Source organism: Lithobates pipiens, unplaced genomic scaffold (genome assembly GCF_037356315.1).
Source record: "Lithobates pipiens isolate NorthernLeopardFrog02 unplaced genomic scaffold, aLitPip1_a1.2 Scaffold_30, whole genome shotgun sequence".
NCBI classification, from domain to species: Eukaryota; Metazoa; Chordata; class Amphibia; order Anura; family Ranidae; genus Lithobates; species Lithobates pipiens.
The window spans coordinates 173,224,945-173,247,686 of record NW_027507791.1 but is presented as its reverse complement, the minus strand read 5'-3'; the positions used below and the strand labels follow the sequence as shown (position 1 = coordinate 173,247,686).

Genomic DNA, 22,742 nt, shown 5'->3' with positions numbered 1-22,742 from the left:
CTTTGTAAAAAGGGGTCATTTGGGGGGTATTTGTACTTTCCTGACTTGTTAGTGTCTCAAGAAATGAGATGCACCTGATGTACTGAAGGCCTCATCAGAAGTGATCAATTTTCAGTGATTGGCACCATAGTTTGTAGACTCTATAACTTTCACAAAGACCAAATAATATATACTAATGTGGGTTATTTTTACCAAAGATATGTAGCAGTATAAATTTTAGCCAAAATTTATGAAGAAAAATTAATGATTAGCAAAAATTTATGACAGAAACCAAGAAAAATGCATTTTTTTCACAAAATTTACGTTTTATTTTATTTATAGCACAAAAAATTAAAAACCCACTAGTGATTAAATACCACTAAAAGAAAGCTCTATTTGTGTGGAAAAAAGGACGCAAGTTTCATATGGATACAGTGTTGGATGACTGAGTAATTGTCATTCAAACTGTGAGAGCGCTGAAAGCTGAAAATTGGTCTGGTCAGGAAGGGGGTGTAACTGCACTGTATTGAGGTGGTTAAACTTTACAGTGCCCAAACCACGACAAGGCTAACGTGTTCCACGAAAGCAAATCTTTCTGGATCATTTACAGAATCTGGACAAGATAGTTTTAGTGTCTTAGATCCACAGAGATATAAGTGCCAAGATATCTTTGGGCATGAGTGGGCCATCGAAGCGGAAAAGTAGGCTGCACGGCTTGCATTGTAACATTCGGTAGATTGATGTTTAACCACTTCTTGATACTGCTATCTCTGAATGGTGGCTACAGCACAGCCATCCAGTTCTGGGAGGGCATCTATTGACGTCCTCCCAGAACGGCACTCGCTGCAATGCTCATCTGGCACACTCTGTGATCGCTATGTTTTTCGGACACAGCTGATCACAGATCAGGGTAAAGGGCCAATCACAGTGGTTCTTTTACCATGTGACACATCACCGCTGATCACATGTAAACAAGCTTGCCAGTTATCCCTATTCCTTTCCTCATACACTATCACAGCTTGAAGAGAGGAGAGCCGGTAACCGGCAAGTATGACGGGACATCTACACTGATAATCCGGGCAATCAGTGCTACCTCATCAGCGCACATCAGTAAAGAAGAAAAATTACTTATTTGCAAAAACTTTTTTTTTTCGTTTTGTTTATAAAAATATAAAACAACCTAGTGGTGATTAAATATCACAAAAAGAAAGCTCTATTTGTGTGAAAAAAACAATAAAAATTTTATGTACAGTGTTGCATGACTGCACAATTTTCATTCAAGGTGCGACAGCACTGAAATCTGAAAATTTGCCTGGGCAGGAAGGGGGTGAAAGTGGCCAGTAGGCAAGGGGATAATGCCTCTGACTTTTGGAGGGTGACCTCCAATTAATCTTTTTATTTTTTTTATTAAATTAAAAGATAAAAATGATCAAACTCCAATTTAGTGTGTATTTAAACAGGCATATCAACAGAGGACATCAAATAGGATGGGGTCACCCTCAGAATGGATCAGCAGTTTCAGGAGGTAAGAGAACTGGTGCAAGTTTCTCTCTCTTTCACAGGGGAATGCGGATTGCTCTGTCTGGCCTCTGCTATAGCTGAGAAGTAGAAATGCAGTTTGCTGAGCATCAATCCATACAGCCCAGCTGTGAGGGAGAGCCATGAACAGATATCGGGAGAGGAATGAGAGCTTCTGACCACAGTAGCAGGTAGCCTAGCATCCTTTTGAGTGTTCCCCTTTTTTCAAGTCATGGGCAATACATTGAGGCAGTCGTATATAACAAATCTCAGGATTGGCAGATTAACCCTTAAGGGTATGATTTGCGGCTAAAATGCAACTATTTACATACATATTTACATACTATTTAAAAGTAGGGTTGTCTCGATACCACTTTTTTAAGACCTAGTACGAGTACCGATACTTTTTTCAAGTACTCGCCGATACCGATGCTTTTTTTTAATGTCAGTAGTTTTTATTTTATTTTTACAATTTTTATTTTTTACAATTTCAATTCTTCTTTTTTTTTGTGTTTTACAATGCTTTCTTTTTTGTGGGCCGATTATTTATTACAATTCTTACTTTTTTTTTCTTTTTTTTTTTAGCTCTTTTGGGGGGCTTTGGTGCAATATCAGGGGTCTGTTTAGACCCCTGAAATCTCCTCTTTGAGACCGGGAAAGGGACTAAGGACACAGATTTCCTGGTCCCTTTCTCTGCAGCCTCAGGTGCACTGAAAATGAATGGAGAGGCGACCATTTACAATGCTCGGTTATGAATGGACAGAGTCAGTGATCACTGACTCTGTTGATTCGGAATAGGAAAGGGCTGGTAAATGATAGATTTACCGGCTCCTTCCACCGCTGTCCATCCTGACATATTGGGGACAAAGGGGGCGGAGGAGCACCGAGGGGGATCGGAGCAGAGCACGTAGGGTGAACACAGCATGAGGGAGGACAGGAGCATAGAGGAGCACAGAGGAGGACAGATGATTTATTAAAATCTATACAGGGGGATTGGTGCTTGTAACTCCCCCCACCACTGCACCGATCACCTCTGACTGCCCAGATATTGGGTCAAGCATCAAAGCATTTGCCCGTGTACAAGTACTCAGGCAAATGCTCGGTATTGGGACAGCCCTATTTAAAAGGGATCAATGTAATAAATAACGTAGCTGGACACTTTCCACTGTGGCCATTGTGACTTGCCAATTTATTCGAACTACCAGAGACCCTATCCAAAAAGTATCTCTTACTGTCAGTCCCAAAACATTTTGTGAATTGTGAGACCAAGGGCATCGAGTGCCTATTGGCAAAACTAAGAATGTTGTGGCAGAGAATGAAGGAACTTGTTGTGGACATTAATAATAATCACCCAGAGAGCCCCATTACAAGGCAGTTTGGTGACCACCATATGTATAAGCTAGAGTCTTTATAATTCATGGTCTTAGGTAGATAGATACACCCCAATACATGAGGGGGTGACACTAAAAACGGTATCGTATGCATAGAATCCAAGTGGATCTGTACCCTGAAAGCTAATCGTCCACCAGGTCTAAATGGATTTTTCAGTTATGCCCCCTTTTTGGAGGAATGACATGGTGAATGTACTTTTCCTGTTTTCTCACTGATTGACTGGCAGTTTTCTCACTGATTGCCAGTTTGTTGTATATTAATATGCATCCAGATTGTACACCCTTTGGCTTAAGGGGGAAGATACAGTATCTCACAGCTTTGTAAATATTTTAATCTATCTTTTCATGTGACACTACTGATAAAAAGTACACTTTGCTACAATGTAAAGTAGTGAGTGTATAGCTTGAAGAACAGTGTCAATTCCCTCAAAATAACTCAATACACAGCCATCAATGTCTAAACCGTTGGCAACAAAAGTTAGTACACCCCTAAGTGAAAATGTCCAAATTGGGCCTAAAGTGTAAGTATATTGTGTGGCTACCATTATTTTCCAGCACTGCCTTAAGGCATGGAGTTCACCAGAGCTTCACAGGTTGCCACTGGAGTCCTCTTCCACTCCTTCATGACCACATCACAGAGCTGGTGGATGTTAGAGACCTTGTGCTCTTCCACCTTCCGTTTGAGGATGCTCCACAGATGCTCAATTGGGTTTATGTCTGGAGACTAGAGGTTGATTGATATGGGTGTTTCTCTGACCAATGACGATATTTAGAAATTGGGGTGGCTGATATATGATGCTGATATTTTAGGCTGATTTAAAAAAAAAAAACTCTACCACACACTTGATGTCCTCAGTACAGATGGCACTGGTTGGCTTAGACAGGTGGCACTGGCAGGTGGAACTGGCTGGTGGCACTGGATTGGAATTGACAGATGGCACTGGTTGGCACTGGCAGGTGGCACTGGTTTGGAGCTGACAGATGGCACTGGTTGGTGGCACTGGTTTGGAACTGACAGGTGGCACTGGCAGGTGGCACTGGTTGGCACGTGGCACTGGTTTGGAACTGACAGATGACACTGGTTGACCATGGCATTGGTTGGCACTGGAACATGACACTGACAGTGGCAGGTGGCACTGACAGATGGCACTGGCAGGTGCCACTGATTGGCAGTGGCACTGGTTTGGAACTGGCAGGTGGCACTATTCGCACTGGCAGGTGGCACTGATTGGCAGTGACGTGGCACTGATTGCCGGTGACACTGGCAGGTGGCACTGATTGCCACTGGCGGGTGGCACTGGCAGGTTTCACACTGAACAAGAAGGTGAATGTAGCTAAACCCATCCAAATAACCATAAAATATCACCTTGTAGCGCTAAATTAGTGTAAAAGTAATCAAATTGAAGTTACCCCTCAAACAACAAATTGTGTTACTCACAACAAAATATCTCTAAAAAAATTGAAAATATATATATTTGTGAAAAGACTCAATGTGATAGTCTTAAAATAATAATACATAGATGAAATCAATAGTCCATAAAAAATTTTTTAAATCCTTTTCATGTGCAAATCTTATCAGTGTCCATATAATACTGGTATAGCCTTCACCATACACCCTCAGTGACCGTGCCCCCCTCGTTGGAGAACTCACCAGCTGTGGCGCCCAGCACTCTCGTGCCAGGCCAGATGTGCGTTTAGATCACTCAAACGATGACAGCAGGTATCCAGCAATCAATGTATATTCTCCTTTAAGGCTTTAATTATTATTTTAAGACTATCACATTGAGTCTTTTCACAAATATATATATTTTCAATTTTTTTTTAGATATTTTGTTGTGAGTAACACAATTTGTTGTTTGAGGGGTAACTTCAATTTGATTACTTTTACACTAATTTAGCGCTACAAGGTGATATTTTATGGTTATTTGGATGGGTTTAGCTACATTCACCTTCTTGTTAATTTATTCATACATTTAAGTAGCAGCTGGGAGAGGGGTTATTGGCGCGGTGGTGATACACTTAGGTGGCAATTTTTGAGGTGTGTATCAAGTTTTTTAGGTTTCACACTGAGCCGAGTGGAACTGTGTGTGAAACTGACAAGTAACAGACAGGAGAGAGGAGCTGTCAGAATTGAGCTTAATGTCGGGGGTGGGCGGGATACGGCCCGGGGTCCCAGCATCTATCAAACACCAGCCAATGATAGGGCTGCTTAAGAAAAGGGGCAGGGCAACATACACGTAGCTGCCCGCCCAGATCGCAGCCCATCCCATTGGCTGGTGTTTGATAGCTGCTGTGTCCCGCCCACGCCCAACATCAAGCTCAATTCTGACCGATCCTCTCTCTCTCCTCTGTGTTTATGTCAATTTCACACACTCAGCAGCTCTGGCAAGCATCAAGCGCCATGCTGAGTGTGAAGAAGGGAGGAGGAATCGCGGTCAGTGTTAAATAACGGCCTAATTTTGATAATAATCGGCCGATGCCGATTTATCAAAAATGGCCAAATATCGGCCAATGTATCAGCTGGCCGATGTATCGGTTGACCGCTACTGGAAACATGCTAGGCCAGTCCATCACCTTTTATACCCTCAGCTTCTTTAGCAAGGCAGTGGTCGCCTTGGAGGCGTGTTTGGGGTTGTTATGTTGGAATATTGCCCTGTGGCCCAGTCTCCGAAGGGAAGGGTTCATGCTCTGCTTCAGTATGTCACAGTACATGTTGGCATTGATGGTTCCCTCAATGAACTGTAGCTCCCCAGTGCCGGCAGCACTCATGCAGCTCCAGACCATGACACTTCCACCACCATGCTTGACTGTAGGAAAGACACTTGTCTTTGTACTCCTCACCTGGTTGCGGCCACACACGCTTGACACCATCTGAACCAAATAAGTTTAGCTTGGTCTCATCAGACCACAGGACATGGTTCCAGTAATCCATGTCCTTAGTCTTCTTGTCTTCAGCAAACTGTTCATGAGCTTTCTTGTGCATCATATTTAGAAGAGGCTTTCTTCTGGGATGACAGCCATGCAGACCAATTTGATGCAGTGTGCGGCATATTGGCTGATCACTGACAGGCTGATCTCCCACCCCTTCAACCTCTGCAGCAATGTTGGCAGCATTCATACGTCTATTTCCCAAACACAACCTCTGGATATGACGCTAAGCACATGCACTCAACTTCTTTGGTCGACCATGGCAAGGCCTGTTCTGAGTGGAACCTGTCCTGTTAAACCGTTGTATGGTTGTGGCCACCATGCTGCAGCTCAGTTTCAGGGTCTTGGCAATCTAATTTTAGCCTAGGCCATATTTTATGTAGAGCAACAATTCTTTTTTTCAGATCCTCAGATTCTTTGCGATGAGATGCCATATTGAACTTCCAGTGACCATTATGAGAGAGTAATGCCACGGACACACGATTGGAATTTTGGTCAGAAAAAGCTCTGGTTTTTCGGACAGAATTCCGACAGGATTTCGCTCAAGCTGTCTTCATACACACGATCGCATTCCGACCGTCAAGAATGCGGTGACGTACAACATGTACGACGGGACTAGAGAAAGGAAGTTCAATACCCATTGCGCCACCCTTTGGGCTCCTTTTGCTAATCTCATGTTAGTAGAAGTTTGGTGAGACGATTTGCGCTTTTCAAACTCTTGCTTAATAACGATCCTTTTACTGCTGTTCAGTTTGTGCTTGTGGTTTTGTATCTGGTTTTTGGTGCGTGTAGTCATGTCGTATATGCTTTTCAGTGTTTGTCCGCTTGTTTCTGATTTTCAGCTCGCTCTTTACAGGCCTTGCTGTTCTTCAGTGCATTTGGTTAGTTTGTTTTGACCAGCCGACCGCTTTGAAGCCATATTGCGGTTACGTACTCGTAGAGTCTGTGCTGTGCGGGGGTTTGGTGTTGGGGTTCTTACTTTGACCTAAGCCCAGTCCATGAACAGGGTGGGGAGGCGTTCACGCACCAAGAATTGGTTACTCCAGCGTGACCAATGCTCTCATATGCCTCTGCTGCGTGAGATCCAGGAGAATAACCCTGATGATTTCAGAAATTTTGTCCGGATGGCAGACCCCATTTTTCACCATATGTTGGCTTTTCTCACCTCTTATAGTAGCAGGCAGGACACCTGCATGTGGCAACTCATCATTCCCGTGCAGTGGCTAGGCGCCACCTTGCAGTACTTGGCGATGGGGAGAAGTCTTACAGGACCTCAAGTTCTCTACAGGCATCTCCCCCCAGGCTCTGGGGATCATTATTGCAGAGACCCGTTCTGCTATTATTCAGGTCCTGCAGCAGGACTATATTACGGTAAGTTTTATCCTTTAACATCACATTCTATGTATTTAATGTTTGTTAATGTTTTGTATTTATTTCATCGTTCCATAATTACCCTGATTATAATATGCTGTGAATGTCCTCTTTGTCGTCATGCATGCTTGAATCTTTTACTGCTCCTTTTTTGGCCTGCATGCATATTTGCCTTCACTAACCTCCCCAGCATGCCGTCCTGGGCCCATACACACCTAGCCTAGCCACTTAACAATGTATTTTGTCAGCTCCATTGTACTGCTTTACCGTAAACACCCCTATAATGTGTACAAATGTTATTGTTGTCCTTAAATTCATGCAGCATGTCAGAGGCTTTTTTTGAGCTCACAAACTCATTTATAACCCCCCCCCCCCCCCTAAAATTTGGACAATGGGCCATCAGAGGGGTGAGGAATTTGATAAGTGAACCTTATTGTTTTGTCTTTAAATACGCATTATGGGGCGTGGCCTGGCAAGCAATGGAGTAAGACGTGCTGTGGGTGAGCTCCCGTCCGCCGTTACTCCTATTTACATCCTGCGCACAAAAATCTAGCCAGAAATCGAAGATTGACTGCCCACACCCTCGCGGAGTACCGAGGACAGATGTCGCCCACCAAATGGAACCCTGGGGCCACGGACAAGCTGGCACAATTCCGCCGTCCGGGAGCGGACCGGCAGGCCGAAGATGGCGCGAGCACGTGTGCGGATGCAGAGCGCCATGCCTCAGACACTGCCAAGATATTAGACTCCATAGCGGGACTCCAGGGGACACAGACGGCCAAAATAGACGATGTTAAAACAGACATCTCCCTACTTAGGCAAGATATGTCCAAGCTCCGGGACAGAGTTACCGAGGCGGAAACGAGGATAGGTGCGGCCGAGGACATCCTACACCCGCTACGACATGCCGCGGAGGATATGCAAAGGCAGATACACATGCTGCACTCTCACCAGGACGACATGGAGAACCGCTTGAGGAGGTGCAACCTCCGGTTTATTGGACTCCCAGAAAAGATAGAAATAACGGATCCTGCCGAATACCTGGAATCCCTCCTTATCAATACATTTGGAAGAGCAGAGTTCTCAGGGATGTTTGCAGTGGAACGCGCACATCGTATTCCTATGAAGCCAGCGCCGCCTGGAGCTCCTCCCCGCACATTTATAGCAACGTTTTTGAATTTCCGTGACCGGGATAAGATCCTGAGACTCACCAGAGAAAAAGGCAACATCCAAGTGGAAAATTCCAGAGTAGCAGTGTTCCCGGATTTCTCCAGCGAAGTGCAAAGGAAAAGATCCCTTTTTCAGGAAGTCAAGCGGTGTCTCCGCACACAACACCTCAAATACGCCATGTTGTTTCCGGCCAGGTTGCGGGTTGAGGAGGATGGCCGTGCCCAGTTTTTTGATGACCCAGCGGCTGTGACATCCTGGCTGGACCAGCGGGGTAGGCCGGCCTAGTACCCGAGAAACCAGAGGTCTCGTGAGTATCCCTGCCTCTTGTTTGACCATGCCCTATAATATACTGGTCCCACACCACCACCGTTGCAGCCCGCAGGGATCCCCCTTATAAACTTGGGGAACTGATTAACTTGTCCCATTTTCAGGGGAGGAATCCTAAACTGAGCCATTTACCGCTGTCATATACCCGATTCACACCGAGGGGACAGAGGAGGGGGGAGTGGGGCGGATGTTCCCCTGAAGATCTCTTTTTCATATACTTAGTACTTTTGCCCCACCGAGTCTGTCACCTGGATGGATGGAGGAGTGCAACGGACCTGACATGCTGTGCAATTTACTTACAGGGGGCTTGCACCACGTACTTATACCGTATTACTTTACTGTTGACTACAGTGCAGGGAAGGGACATGCCAGGGTGGGTGGAGCAGTTAGACTCTCTTCAACATTACAACCGATAAGTTGAAAGGCGGGGGGAGCTCAAATGGGGGGATCCCAGGTTTACTGGACCCTGCTACACCGCGGAGCTCCGCTGATTGACAGTGTGAAGAGTTGCCTCCAGAGGACTGTTCTTACCCTGGTGTAATATGCATACTACTGTTAAATATGATGTACCTCCAGTTGCGTTTTTACACTGGATGATGAGCATTGGGAATATGGTTCAGGAAGATATGCTTTCACCATGTTGGGGCGGTGTAAAGCTGGGCAGGAGGGGTTGGGTTCTATTGTTTGGTTATTATTTACACGGGAAATACCTATTTACTATATGCTGGTTGCGGTATGAACAACCGAAGGGAGGGGTTGGGTGTGTACGACCGGGGAGGGGCAAGCAGTTTTTGCCACTCCCGGGTCGGCCGCACCGGCCCCTCGTGTATACGATGGATGGAGATATGGCGTCTATGAAGTTTATGACCTGGAATATTAGGGGGATGTGTAACAAGATTAAACTAACCGCAGCTCTCAACTTCCTCAAGACCCAGGGGGCTGATGTAATAGTTCTGGTAGAGACACATATAACAGGTCACCTCCAGGCAGCATTGAGATGGCCGTGGGTGGGATGGGTGTTTCACAGCACCCACACAAGCCAATCCCGGGGGGTCTCGGTGCTGGTGGCTAAGAAGGCCCCTTTTGAACTGATAGCAATGGAGACAGACCAGCAGGGCAGATTTGTGTTTCTGCACGCCCTGCTAGGGGGGAGCCCATTTCTCCTTTTGGCCTGCTATGTTCCTCCCCCATTCACGTTTGAGGTGATTACAAAGGGATTGTCATATATTGTACAGAACCCCTCGGTACCGGCGGTGTGGATGGGGGATTTCAACATGACCATGCATCTGGGGCTGGACAGGTCGGGAGGGGGGGTACAACAGAGTGGCGGACATAACTTAACCCACTTTGGCAAACTGATGACGAAATTTGCGTTGACAGACGCTTGGCGTCACCAACACCCGACCACCAGAGCATATACCTGCCATTCTATTAGTTATGGCACGATTTCTAGGATAGATCTTATTTTGCTCTCAAATATCCTGCTGCACAGGGTGGGGGGATCGGGGATGGCACCGCGGGCCCTCTCGGATCACTCCCCATGTTGGGTGACTATCACGATCCCGGGATCAACGCCCAAGCGGGTTTGGCGGCTGAACCCATTCTGGCTATCTAGCCTGCCGGATATGGAGGCCATTGCGGGTGAGCTAAGCCATATACTGTGCGAGACCGGAGTTACATACACTGACCCGACGGAGTGGGATGGGTTTAAAGATCATGCCCGCGGGTTGCTGTCCAGAAAAATTGACCGTTTAAAATGATCTTCAGGTCTAGCTGTGCAGCTCTCCACGACCAAATTACAAGAGCTAGAATTGGCCTACAATACTGACCCCAGTGCAGACAAACTAAGACAGGTTAAATTACAGTCTAGACTGGTCTCCCAGCTCCACATGGAGAAAGCTAAACAACATATATTCTTCAGCAGACAACGGGTATTTGAACATGGGGAGAGGGCCGGAAGACTCCTAGCATACCTCTCAAACCTGAATGACAGACCCCCGGTGGTGGTATCCTTACGGACTCCACAGGGCACAGGGGTCACTGACCCCGCTTCTGTGGCAGACACGTTCAGGGCTTTCTACCGGGAGCTGTATCGGATTCACCTTACACACACAAGTCAGGACATACAGGCAGAACTACACACAATCGATTTCCCGAGGCTCAATGTTGAACAACTTAAGATGTTGGAAGCCCCTATATCTACTGAGGAGGTAGCAGAGGCAGTGTCTCAATTAGCCAAGTCCAAAGCCCCGGGCCTAGATGGCCTACCCTTAGAATTTTATTCAACCTTCTCCGAGGTCCTTACCCCCACTCTGACAAAACTATACCATAACATATTTAGCGAAGGGATACTCCCCCCATCTATGCAAGAGACGCAAATTATAGTACTCCCTAAACCAGGGAAGGATCCAGGATACCCTGAATCCTACAGACCTATATCCCTTTTACAAGTGGATATCAAGATCTTGGCAAAGATCTTGGCCACTAGGCTGAATCGAGTTATACTGTCCCTTGTCCACCCTGATCAAACTGGGTTTATGCCGGGGAAGAATACGGCTAGGAACATCAGGAGGCTATTTATGAATATACAGGCGCGCCACGAAAACTCGGGTTCGCGAGTCATTGTAACGTTAGACACGGCGAAGGCGTTTGACTCGGTGGAGTGGCCCTATCTATGGGAGTGCCTCCGTAGTTTCGGATTCGGGCCCAATTTCCAAAAATGGATACGTATTCTATACCAGTCGCCTAAGGCCAGAGTTTTTGTCAATGGGTGGATGTCGGAGCAGTTTCCACTGGAAAGGGGAACCGGACAGGGATGTCCCCTTTCCCCTCTCCTGTACGCCCTGGCGGCAGAACATTTGGCCATGGCAATTAGGACATCCCCGGACATAGAGGGCCTGCGTGTTGGAAATACACTGGATAAACTAGGTCTATACGTGGACAACACACTATTATATTTGGCTGATCACGGTCCGTTTCTCTGGGCAGCACTGACCATCACTGAACGCATGGGCAATTATTCAGGGCTACGTATGAACTGGGACAAATCCCAAATTCTCCCTATAGACCAGTTTCCACCGCCACAGAACACCCCGGAGCTTCCTCTGCAGAGGGTGGAGGAGATTAAATACCTGGGGGTACAGGTCACAAGGGATCTGAGGGACTACTGCCCACGTAATATAGAGCCCTTGTTTACGCTGCTTAAACTTAGGACGCAGGCCTGGACCAAATTGCCGCTTGGGGTTATGGGCAGGATTAATTTAGTAAATACGCATTATAATCAATGTTATACTGATGAAAGGGGGTGTGGCTGGAAGAACCTCAATGAATATGGCACCTCATCCCTGTTACTGGATTTATTGTGTAAAGGGGAAGAGAAGGAGGAGGAAAGGGATTATCGCAATGCCAAAAACTACAGGGACACTATATATGTATAAAAAATATTTAACAATATCATTTTATTTTAACCACTTTCAGACCGGACCAATTTGCTGGTCAAAGACCAGACCACTTTTTGCGATTCGGCACTGCGTCGCTTTAACTGACAATTGCGCGGTCGTGCGACGTGGCTCCCAAACAAAATTGACGTCCTTTTTTTCCCACAAATAGAGCTTTCTTTTGGTGGTATTTGATCACCCCTGCGGTTTTTATTTTTTGCGCTATAAACAAAAATAGAGCGACAATTTTGAAAAAAACGCATTATTTTTTACTTTTTGTTATAATAAATATCCCCCCAAAATATATAAAAAAACATTTTTTTCCCTCAATTTAGGCCGATACGTATTCTTCTACATATTTTTGGTAAAAAAAATCGCAATAAGCGATTATTGATTGGTTTGCGCAAAAGTTATAGTGTTTACAAAATAGGGATAGTTTTATAGCATTTTTATTAATAATTTTTTTTTTTTTTTTTTTACTAGTAATGGCGGCGATCTGCGATTTTTATTGTGACTGCGACATTGTCGGGGACCCATCGGACATTTTTGACACATTTTTGGGACCATTGTCATTTATACAGTAATCACTGCTATATAAATGCAGTGATTCCTGTGTAAATGACACTGGCAGTGAAAGGGTTAACCAGTGGGTGGCAGTGTAGGGGTTAAGTGTTCCTAGGGGTGTGTTACGAACTGTGGGGGGGTTGGGCTTTCATTTAGTGTACACTGATCTCTGCTCCAATCACATGGAGCAGAGATCAGCGTCACTAGTTGCTAGGCAGAATGGAAAAATGTTGTTTATACAGCATTTCCTCCATTCGGCCGCTCCGTGAGACGATCGCGGGGATGCCCGCGGCGATCGAGTCCGCGGGTCCCGCGACCGGACTCACGGGGGTCCCGACCAGCGCGGGAGCGCGCCGCCGGCGGCGCGCTCCCGATGGCAGGGCGGCATCGAATATTGGACGTACATGTACGCCAATATGCCTGCCCGTGCCATTTGTCGACGTACATCGTCGTGCGCTGGTCGGGAAGTGGTTAATGACAAAAATGCAAAAACACTGAACAAGTACAAACAATATGACATAAACATAAGTTGATACAATGGGTACTAAGCAATTGATTATTCAGCTGTTAAGCAAGCAAAAATAATCCCACAGGCACAGATCTTGTATTAGTCTGTGATTTGAGATATCACCTCCTACATGTTTCGCCAAACCATGGCTTCCTCAGGGAAATGATATCTGCTTGTACTTGTAAAGTAAACAAAAAAGGACAAAGTAAGAATAAATAACAGAACAATTTACTTCAAAAACATAAGTCTCAATTCAGAATGCATGGCACGGTCACCCCCCCCCCCCCCCCCCATAGAAGCCACTAAATCAGAGAAAGCAGCAGCACATACCCCCAAATCGCAGAGGCCACAAGAGTGGGGGACAGGAAACCCCCAAAAACCAACAGGCACTACCGACCAGGCGCCGCGTCTATTGCTGCAGAGGGCAAATAAAAACCTAATGATAAAATTATAGTGTTCATTGATTATTAAATATTTTTTAGGATAGAAAAATCACAAAATTAGAAGGGGCTAACATAGCCTCAATTACAATTATATACGAAAATCAATTTTGAAGTAGGCACTGAGAAACAGATGTAAAATGAATAGAAGATCACCGAGAATAGGGATTGCAACCAATTGAATCTGTCAGAGAGGCTGTCAGGTCACCTTGAGGCGAGGTGACAGGTGCACACCGTAGGGATCAGGAGTGCACCGCAAGGTTGTGGACCCTACGGCTGACTGCTGCAGACGGGGGACAGATCCCACTGGGGTTAGAGCATAAGATTCCCTGAGGCGCGGAGTCTAAGAGCCAGCAGGTGTTCACCAGAGCCTCCAGTGGTGAGGATGGACTTGGCTGCAACTGGCTCCAGGTCGCGACCCCCAGGGTCCTCCAGCTCACACCCACAGTAGGCAACAGGAGGATAGGGATGATGAGGGACAAAGCCAAGGTCGGGGCCACAAGCAGACAAGAATAGTCGGGTACACGCCAAAAGGTCAGGATCACAGGCAAACAAGGATAGTCAAGACACGCCAAAGTCGGTAACAGAAACCAGTAGCAGAGCAAACGGCAGGAAACAGGAAGCTAACACACAAAGAATACACAATGGTTGATCAGCACTGAGGCCTGCAGTGCACAGGTTAATATAGGGCTCCCTGATAGGGCCTGGGGTGGAGCCATGCTTAGAGGAGAGGTTATAAAAACCACCAGGTGGAAGTGGCTAGCTTCTTAGTCTGAAGACATGGGGGAAGGTAAGCAAACACAGGAAGATCACTGCATAACCATGACAGAGGCTAAGAGAGAGAAGAAAAAATCATACTAATAATGATCCTTCACAAACAGCAGTGTACTGTCATTAATACAGCACACTAGGGTACAGCAAAAAACAAGACAAAAATCTCACCTATATTTGCAAAGAAAGCAAACTGCCAAACATGTTTGCCCAGTCACCAGGGGCTGGTGTATAATTTATGTAACCGAAAAGACAAGTGAGCTAACAATCAGCTAAAAAATAAATTATTTTTAGTAACTTTTTAAAGGCGAAAAAGAGCACATTAGAACTGCAAAAGAGCCCCATACCAAGTTCAGCTTACGGTGGAACCGCTAATGTGTTTGCTAGGTAGCCCAGATGAAGACTTGTACCTCCTCTTGGTGTACATTGCCCCCACGAGGCTCCTATACTTAGCCAGGAAGCTGATTTCCAGTTTGTGGCTATCAGCACGCACCCCAAGGGAGGAGCAGTGGATCCAAATGGTCAATGAAAATCGTCAAAAAAATGTACCAACATCTGGCAGAGTTGGTTGAACTCCCCAGAGGTGGCTCCACCACAACTGGCTCTGGATAGGCTGCTGTTGGGATAACTGGGCCTGCGGTGCTATTCTTTGAGCCTTATGCTGTAAGGAAAGATGAGCGACGTACTTGGAGTGCTTTGCATGAGTGACAGATTTAAACCCCTAGTGGTATACCAATGGTGCGTCTAACATTTATTTTTTATTTAAATTGAATTTTGTTTCTTTACTGGACTGCTCATCTGTTTGTTTGTATTTCCCGATACTTGTGGGAACCAGGAACAGTTAACACCATTCTTATGTTGATGTGAGATTTAAGATTCCAGCTCTTATTATATGTCATACGTATGTAAATGTGCCATGTAATGCCTTGTGTTCTCATTAAAAGAAAACTTTTTTGTTGATTAAAGAAAAAACAAAGTAGTCAAAACGCAGGATGAGATGGTCGATGTGCATGAGGAATATACTGAACCGCTCCGTAGACTGCAATTAAAAGTGGCAGACCTTGAAGACCGCTCGCGACGAAACAGTGTATATTTACAGTCCCCTCAAAATAACTCAATACACAGCCATTAATGTCTAAACCACTGGCAACAAAAGTGAGTACACCCCTAAGTGGGCCCAATTAGCCATTTTCCCTCCCCAATGTCATGTGACTCATTAGTGTTACAAGGTCTCAGGTAGGAATTTGCAGCAGGTGTGTTAAATTTGGTATTATCGCTCTCACTCTCTCATACTGGTCACTGGAAGTTCAACATGGCACCTCATGGCAAATAACTCTCTGAGGATCTGAAAAAAAGAATTGTTGTTCTACATAAAGATTGCCTAGGCTATAAGAAGATTGCAAAGACCCTGAACCCGGGCTGCAGCATGGTGGCCAAGAACATACAGCGGTTTAACAGGACAGGTTCCACTCAGAACAGGCCTTGCCATGGTCGACCAAAGAAGTTGAGTGCTTGCATGTGCTTAGCGTCATATCCAGAGGTTGTGTTTGGGAAATAGACATATGAATGCTGCCAGCATTGCTGCAGAGGTTGAAGGGGTGGGAGGTCAGTCTGTCAGTGCTCAGGCAGCACACTGTATGAAATCGGTCTGCTTGGCTGTCATCCCAGAAGAAAGCCTATTCTAAAGATGAGGCACAAGAAAGCCCACAAACTGTTTGCTGAAGACAAGCAGTCTAAGGGCATGGATTATTGGAACCATGTCCTGTGGTCTGATGAGACCAAGATAAACTTATTGGGTTCAGATGGTGTCAAACATGTGTGACACCAACCAGGTGAGGAGTACAAAGAATTGCAGGAGAAGTACAAAGACAAGTGTGTCTTGCCTACAGTCAAGCATGGTGGTGTGAGTGTCATGGTCTGGAGCTGCATGAGTGCTGCCGGCACTGGGGAGCTACAGTTCATTGAGGGAACCATCATGATCCCCTAACTTCGGAGACTGGGCCACAGGGCAATATTCCAACATAACGACCCCAAACGCACCTCCAAGGTGACCACTGCTTTGCTAAAGAAAGTTAGGGTTAAGGTGATGGACTGGCCAAACATGTCTCCAGACCTAAACCATATTGAGCATCTTTGGGGCATCCTCAAAGATAATGTTCAACATTCCTGTCAATGTTAACAGCCCAACTACAGCTAAACTTCTCGACTTAAAGGGGAGGGCCACCCTGAAAAACAAAAAAATGTTAAAAATTACAAAAAATCAAAAAAAAAAAAAATCAAAAAAAATTTTTTTTTTTACTTACCAGAAATGCCTGTTGCTAGGCACTTTATCCTAATCTTCCTCTTCCTCCTCCGCGGAGATCTTCTGTCTTCTCTCTTCGTCGCGGCGTCTTCTGGGTAATGAGTCGCGCTGTGTTCTGGGAACTGTGTGTTCCAGAACACAGCGCGTCCCATTCAGAAAGCGCTGCGGGACTCGCGCATGCGCAGTAGCTGCGGGACTCGCGCATGAGAAGTAGGAAACGGGCAGTGAAGCCGTAAGGCTCCGCTGCCTGTTTCCCTTACAAGGGATGGCGGCGCAGGGACCCGAGAGCCGAGGGACGGGTCGGCCTCGGGCGGCCGACATCGCGGGCGCCCTGGACAGGTGAGTGTGTTTATTAAGTCAGCAGCTGCAGTGTTTGCAGCTGCTGACTTTTTTTTTTTTTTTTTTTTAATAACCGGCCCTCCGCTTTAACCTCATCTTTTGACCTAACCCAATGGACACATACTTCCACTCACTCCAATGGTAATACACTTGCCCTTGTATTCTCCCATCTCTGAAACCCTGGCAACCTCACCAACACCCCCTTTCCTCTCTCTGATCACAACCTCATTAGTTTCACTATATCCTTGCCTTCAACCACCCATCCCTCCAAGCACCAAAAAAAAACTATTACTTGTACAAACCTTTGCTACTTTAACCCTTCTCTTGTCTATTCTGCTACTGACCACCTATATGACATGATCTCTCCCTTGTCCTGTCCTGACCTGGCCACCTCTGTCTACAACAGTTCACTCTCATCATCACTAGATGCACTTGCTCCTCTAACCACACCAGAATCAGGCCCCGACCATTACAACCCTGGCAAACTGCCATCATTAGAAATCTTGAGACATTGCCGTGCTCTTGAACGACTGTGGCGTAAAACCAAATGCCTGCAAGACTTCACCCTATATAAATCTGCCCTTCTAAAATACAATTTCTGCCTCCATCCTGCCAAACAAGCCTACTTTGTCTCTCTTATTAATACTTTGTCATCCAGTCCCCGTCGGCTCTTCTCAACCTTTAACTCTCTGCTTCGTCCTCTACCCACTAACTCACTCACTGCCCAAGAGATTGCCAATCACTTCAAAGACTAGATTGATGCACTTTGTGACGACAACTCCACTGTGCGTACATCTTCCCCACCCAACAAACGTATTCAACACTCTCTTCTTTTGAGTTGGCTACTATTGAAGAGGTTACAAAACTTTTCTTAGATGCCTACCTAACCAATTGTCCCTTGGATCCTGTTCTCCGCAACTGCTAAGGTCACCCTCTTCTTCTATCCTATGCTCCCTCACTCACATCTTCAATCTCTCCCTCTCTAGTAGCATCTTCCCCTCCCCTCTAAAACATGTGCATATATCTCCCATACTTAAAAAACCCTCACTGGACCCCATCAACCTGAACAACTTAAGACCCATCTCATTGCTCCCATTCAGCTCTAAACTTCTAGTAAAATGTATGGAACTAATTGATACAAATATTTCATAAACAATTCAAACAATTAAAAACTACTTTTATCCAATCTGTTTCATTGCTCCCGTGTGCTTCATGGAAAAGTCCCGCCATCTATGTTTTTCTATTTTTTTCTTTTTTAAATATTGAACCGGGATGGAGGAGGGGATTTGAACGGCCCCTGTATACCTCATTTAAAGTCCCAACTAACTCTTTTTTTTCTTTGCCTTTTATTCTAGAACGCTTAGTCTACAATCGTCTTAGCTCCTAACTCAGTGAAAATAACCTTCTTGACCCCTTACAGTCTGGCTTTAACTCACAGCACTCCACGGAAACTACCTTACTAAAACTCACGATTTACTAACTGCTAAAACCAACAGCCAGTATTCCGTACTCCTACTACTTGACCTCTCTGCGGCCTTTGATACTGTTGACCACTCGCTCCTTCTCAGTAAACTACATTCCCTTGGCCTCTGAGATTCTGCTCTATCCTGGTTCTCTGCCTATCTATCACAGCGCTCCTTCAGTGTCACCTACAACTCTGTCTCCTCCTCTCCATTGCTGTGGGGGTCCCCCAAGGCTCTGTTCTTGGACCCCTTCTCTTCTCTATCTACACCTCCTCCCTTGGTCCACAGCTTCTAATACCACTTGTACGCCAATGACACCCAAATCTATCTGTCTACTCACCTCACTCCTTCAGTCTCCGCTCACATTACTAACTGACATATCAGCATGGATGTCGCACCACTTCCTTAAACAAAAGCTCTCTAAAGCGGAGCTATTAATATTACCCCCCCCCCCCCCCCCGTGCACCGCTCCATGACTTTTCCATCGAAATCAACAATGTAACTATCAGTCCCTCCCCTCATGCCAAGGCACTAGGTGTAATCCTAGACTCTGACTTGTCATTTCAGCCTCAAATCCAATCGTTGTCAAAGGTTTGTAGAATTCACCTCCATAACATCTCTAAAACTTTCCCCTTTTTAACAAATGAAACTACCAAGCTCCTCATTCACTCCCTTGTTATCTCTTGCCTTGACTATTGCAACGCCCTTCTCATCGGCCTGCCTCTCCACCAATCACCCAGCAAATTAAATGAAAAATACTAACCACAACATACATACACATAGTATATACATATACAATATACATACACAAGTCATTCACATCTCTGCCCCGAGCTACATCACCGATCTTGTCTCCAAATATCACCCAAATCGTCCTCTCCGCTCTTCTCAAGACCTCCTACTCTCAAGCTCTCTTGTCTCCTCCTCTCATGCTCATCTCCAGGATTTCTCCAGAGCCTCTCCCACCCTTTGGAACTCACTACCTCCACCTGTCTGGCTATCCCCTACTCTTGCTACCTTCAGGCGATCCCTGAAAACTCATCTCTTCAGGAAAGCCTATCACGTCTCTAACTAAACTTTTACCATTTCCATCAGCTCATTCTCCACATTTACAACTTTTTGTACCACCTGCCCCACCCTATTAGATTGTAAGCTCTTCTGAACAGGGCCCTCTTCATCCTCTTGTATTTTATTGTATTATAACTGTATTGTCTCCCTTTTATATTGTAAAGCGCTGTGTAAACTGTTCGCGCTATATAAATCCTGTATAATAATAATGTAGAGGAATGGAAAGTCACTAACATCCGCCAGCTTCATGATGTCATCATGGAGGATTAGGAGAGGACTCTAGTGGCAACCTGTGAAGCTCTGGTAAACTCCATACCCAAGAAGGTTAAGGCAGTGCTGGAAAATAATGGTGGCCACACAAAATATTGAGACTTTGGGCCTAATTTGGACATTTTCACTTAGGGATGTACTCTTTTTTTTTTTTTTTTTTTTTTTTTTTTTTTTTTGCCCGTGGTTTAGAAATTAATGTCTGTGTATTGAGTTATTTTGAGGGGACAGCAAATTTACACTGTTATACAAGTTGTACACTCACTACTTAACATTGTTGCAAAGTGTAATTTCTTCAGTGTTGTCACAGGAAAAGATAAAATATTTTACAAAAATGTGAGGGTGTACTCACTTTTGTGATACTGTATACTCTTGGTTTTGCTTCAACTTGTGATTGGTGTCATCCTGGTGTATAATTAACTGGGCGTCTTCTGCCATTGTCTGGGGAAAAGCTGAGTCAACACTGGGTTCTTACGAAGGAGACAATCTCGCCCTTTGAAACAATGGGGATGTTTACCCTGGCTTTCCTTAAACAAAAGGCCTTGATATCTGAAACTCAAAATACCAGTTGGCCATTGTCCATTGGGTTTGAGTAGTTGCTTCATTGTTCAGGTTACTCTGTTTCAACTTTAGGTTTGTATATGAAAATTTGTATGTATCCTGGCCATGACACTCCTACCACCATGCTTGACTGTAGGCAAGACACACTTGTCTTTGTACTCCTCACCTGGTTGCTACCACACACGCTTGACACCATCTAAACCAAGTATGTTTTATCTTGGTCTTATCAGACCACAGAACATGGTTCCAGTAATACATGTCCTTAGTCTGCTTTTCTTCAGCAAACTGTTTGCGGACTTTCTTGTGCATCATCTTTAGAAGAGGCTTTCTTCTGGGACAACAGCCATGCAGACAAATTTGATACAGTGTGCAGTGTATGGTCTGTGCACTAACAGGCTGACCCCCCCCCACCCCTTCAACCTCTGCAGCAATGCTGACAGCACTCGTATGTCTATTTCCCAAAGGCAATCTCTGGATATGACTGTGAGCACGTGCACTCAACTTCTTTGTTTGACCATAGCGAGGCCTGTTCTGACTGGGACCTGTCCTGTTACACTGCTGTATGGTCTTGGCCACCCAGCTGCAGCTTAATTTCAGGGTCTTGGCAATCTTCTTATAGCCTAGGCCATCTTTATGTAGAACAACAATAATTTTTTTCAGATCCTCAGAGAGTTCTTTGCCATGAGGTGCCATGTTGAACTTCCAGTGACCAGTATGAGAGAGTGAGAGTGATAACACCAAATTTAACACACCTGCTCCCCATTCACACCTGAGACCTTGTACCACTAACGAGTCACTTGACATCGGGAGGGAAAATGGCTAATTGGACCCAATTTGGACATTTTCACTTAGGGGCGTACATACTTTTGCCAGCAGTTTAGCCATTAATGCCTGTGTGTTGAGTTATTTTGAGGGGACAGCAAATTTACACTGCTATACAATCTGTACACTCACTACTTTACATTGAAGCAAAGTGTCGTTTCTTCAGTGTTGTCGCATGAAAAGATATAAAATATTTTCAAAAAATGTGAGGGGTGTGCTCACTTTTGTGAGATACAGTGTGTGTGTGTGTGTGTGTGTTTACACACACACACACACACACACACAGTGCCTTGAAGACATATTCATGCCCCTTGCAATTTTCCACATTTGGTCATGTTACAACCAAAAAAATTAAGTGTTTTTTTTGGGGGGGGGGGGGTTATATGATAGACTAACACAATGTGGCACATAATTGTGAAGCTGAAGGAAAATTATTAAAATAGGTTTTTTTACGTACCATAAAATCAGTTTCTCTGAGTTCATTGACAGACACAGCCTTCTTTATTCCGAATGGTAGGGTTATATTATCTCCAAAGGAGTAGGACTAGGCAGAGCAAAAAACAACCCCTGGCTATGCCCATGGGCTGTCCTTTGTCAGTATATAACCCCTCCCTGTTCTAGGTATTCAGTTTAGTAGCAAGCAGTAATAGAATTATCAAAAAACTCCATGGAGGGGTGGGTGCTGTATCTGTCAATGAACTCAGAGAAACTGCTTTTACGGTAAGTAAAAAATACTATTTTCTCATTCGTTCATTGACGGACACATCCTTCTTTATTCAGAACAGTAGGGACGTCCCAAAGCAGTGCTGAACATGAGGGGTGGGACATCGAAAAATCCCAAGGCTAACACAAAAGCCAACCAGGTAACAGGAGTTTCACACAGGACAAGTCGGAACCCAACCTGAATGATGCCCCTTCAAGAGGGATTAGACCCTCTTAACAGCACCCTGCAAAAAGCTTGCGGCCAAAAAAGGCACCTGCAGATGCCAACCCATCCACTTTGTAGAACTTGTGAAAAATGTGCCACGAATGCCTGAAGACAGGCGCCAAAGAAGAAAGCGCCGTAACAGGGAAAGCAGGAACCCAATTCCTCACAGAATAGCCCAGAGTCATCATCTGTCTGATCCATCCCGAAGAAGGTCGCAGAAAAAGCAGACAGTCCCTTTCTTGGCCTGTCCGTGAGTACAGAGAGCCTGACCTCCAAAAGACTCATCGGATGGCAAATACAACTCAATCCCCCAAACCACATCTCGCTCAGATAAGACAAATGCCTTGGGATGTGTTGCCAGGGGCACAAGAAAGGAAACACAGTGTCCTTGTTCAAACAGAAACCCAGGCACGAAACTATAGAAAAGGGCGGAGCACCGCCTAAACCTGGGTAAGGTGAACGAGAAAATAACGCCACCCTTTTCGACGCCCTGTGAACAGAGGTGAAAGCCACCAAGAGGCCACCTTCCAAGACAGAGTAAGCAGTGGAATCTCCCGATATTTTGAGAGAGGGAGAGAGAGCGTGGTA

General features: G+C 45.3%; 1 protein-coding gene across 9 annotated transcripts in view; it reads left to right on the top strand.

Annotated features, from left to right (window-relative positions):
• Positions 1-22,742, top strand: part of LOC143943350 (uncharacterized) — a 649,830-nt gene that overhangs the window by 90,260 nt on the left and 536,828 nt on the right. The window contains exon 4 of one of the 9 annotated variants that reach the window (XR_013264924.1): positions 1,440-1,488. The exons of the other annotated variants lie outside the window; for them this stretch is intronic. The gene's annotated coding sequence lies outside the window, so the exon portion shown is untranslated. Of the gene's footprint in view, positions 1-1,439; positions 1,489-22,742 lie in introns of those variants that run through there. 9 annotated transcript variants of the gene reach the window in all.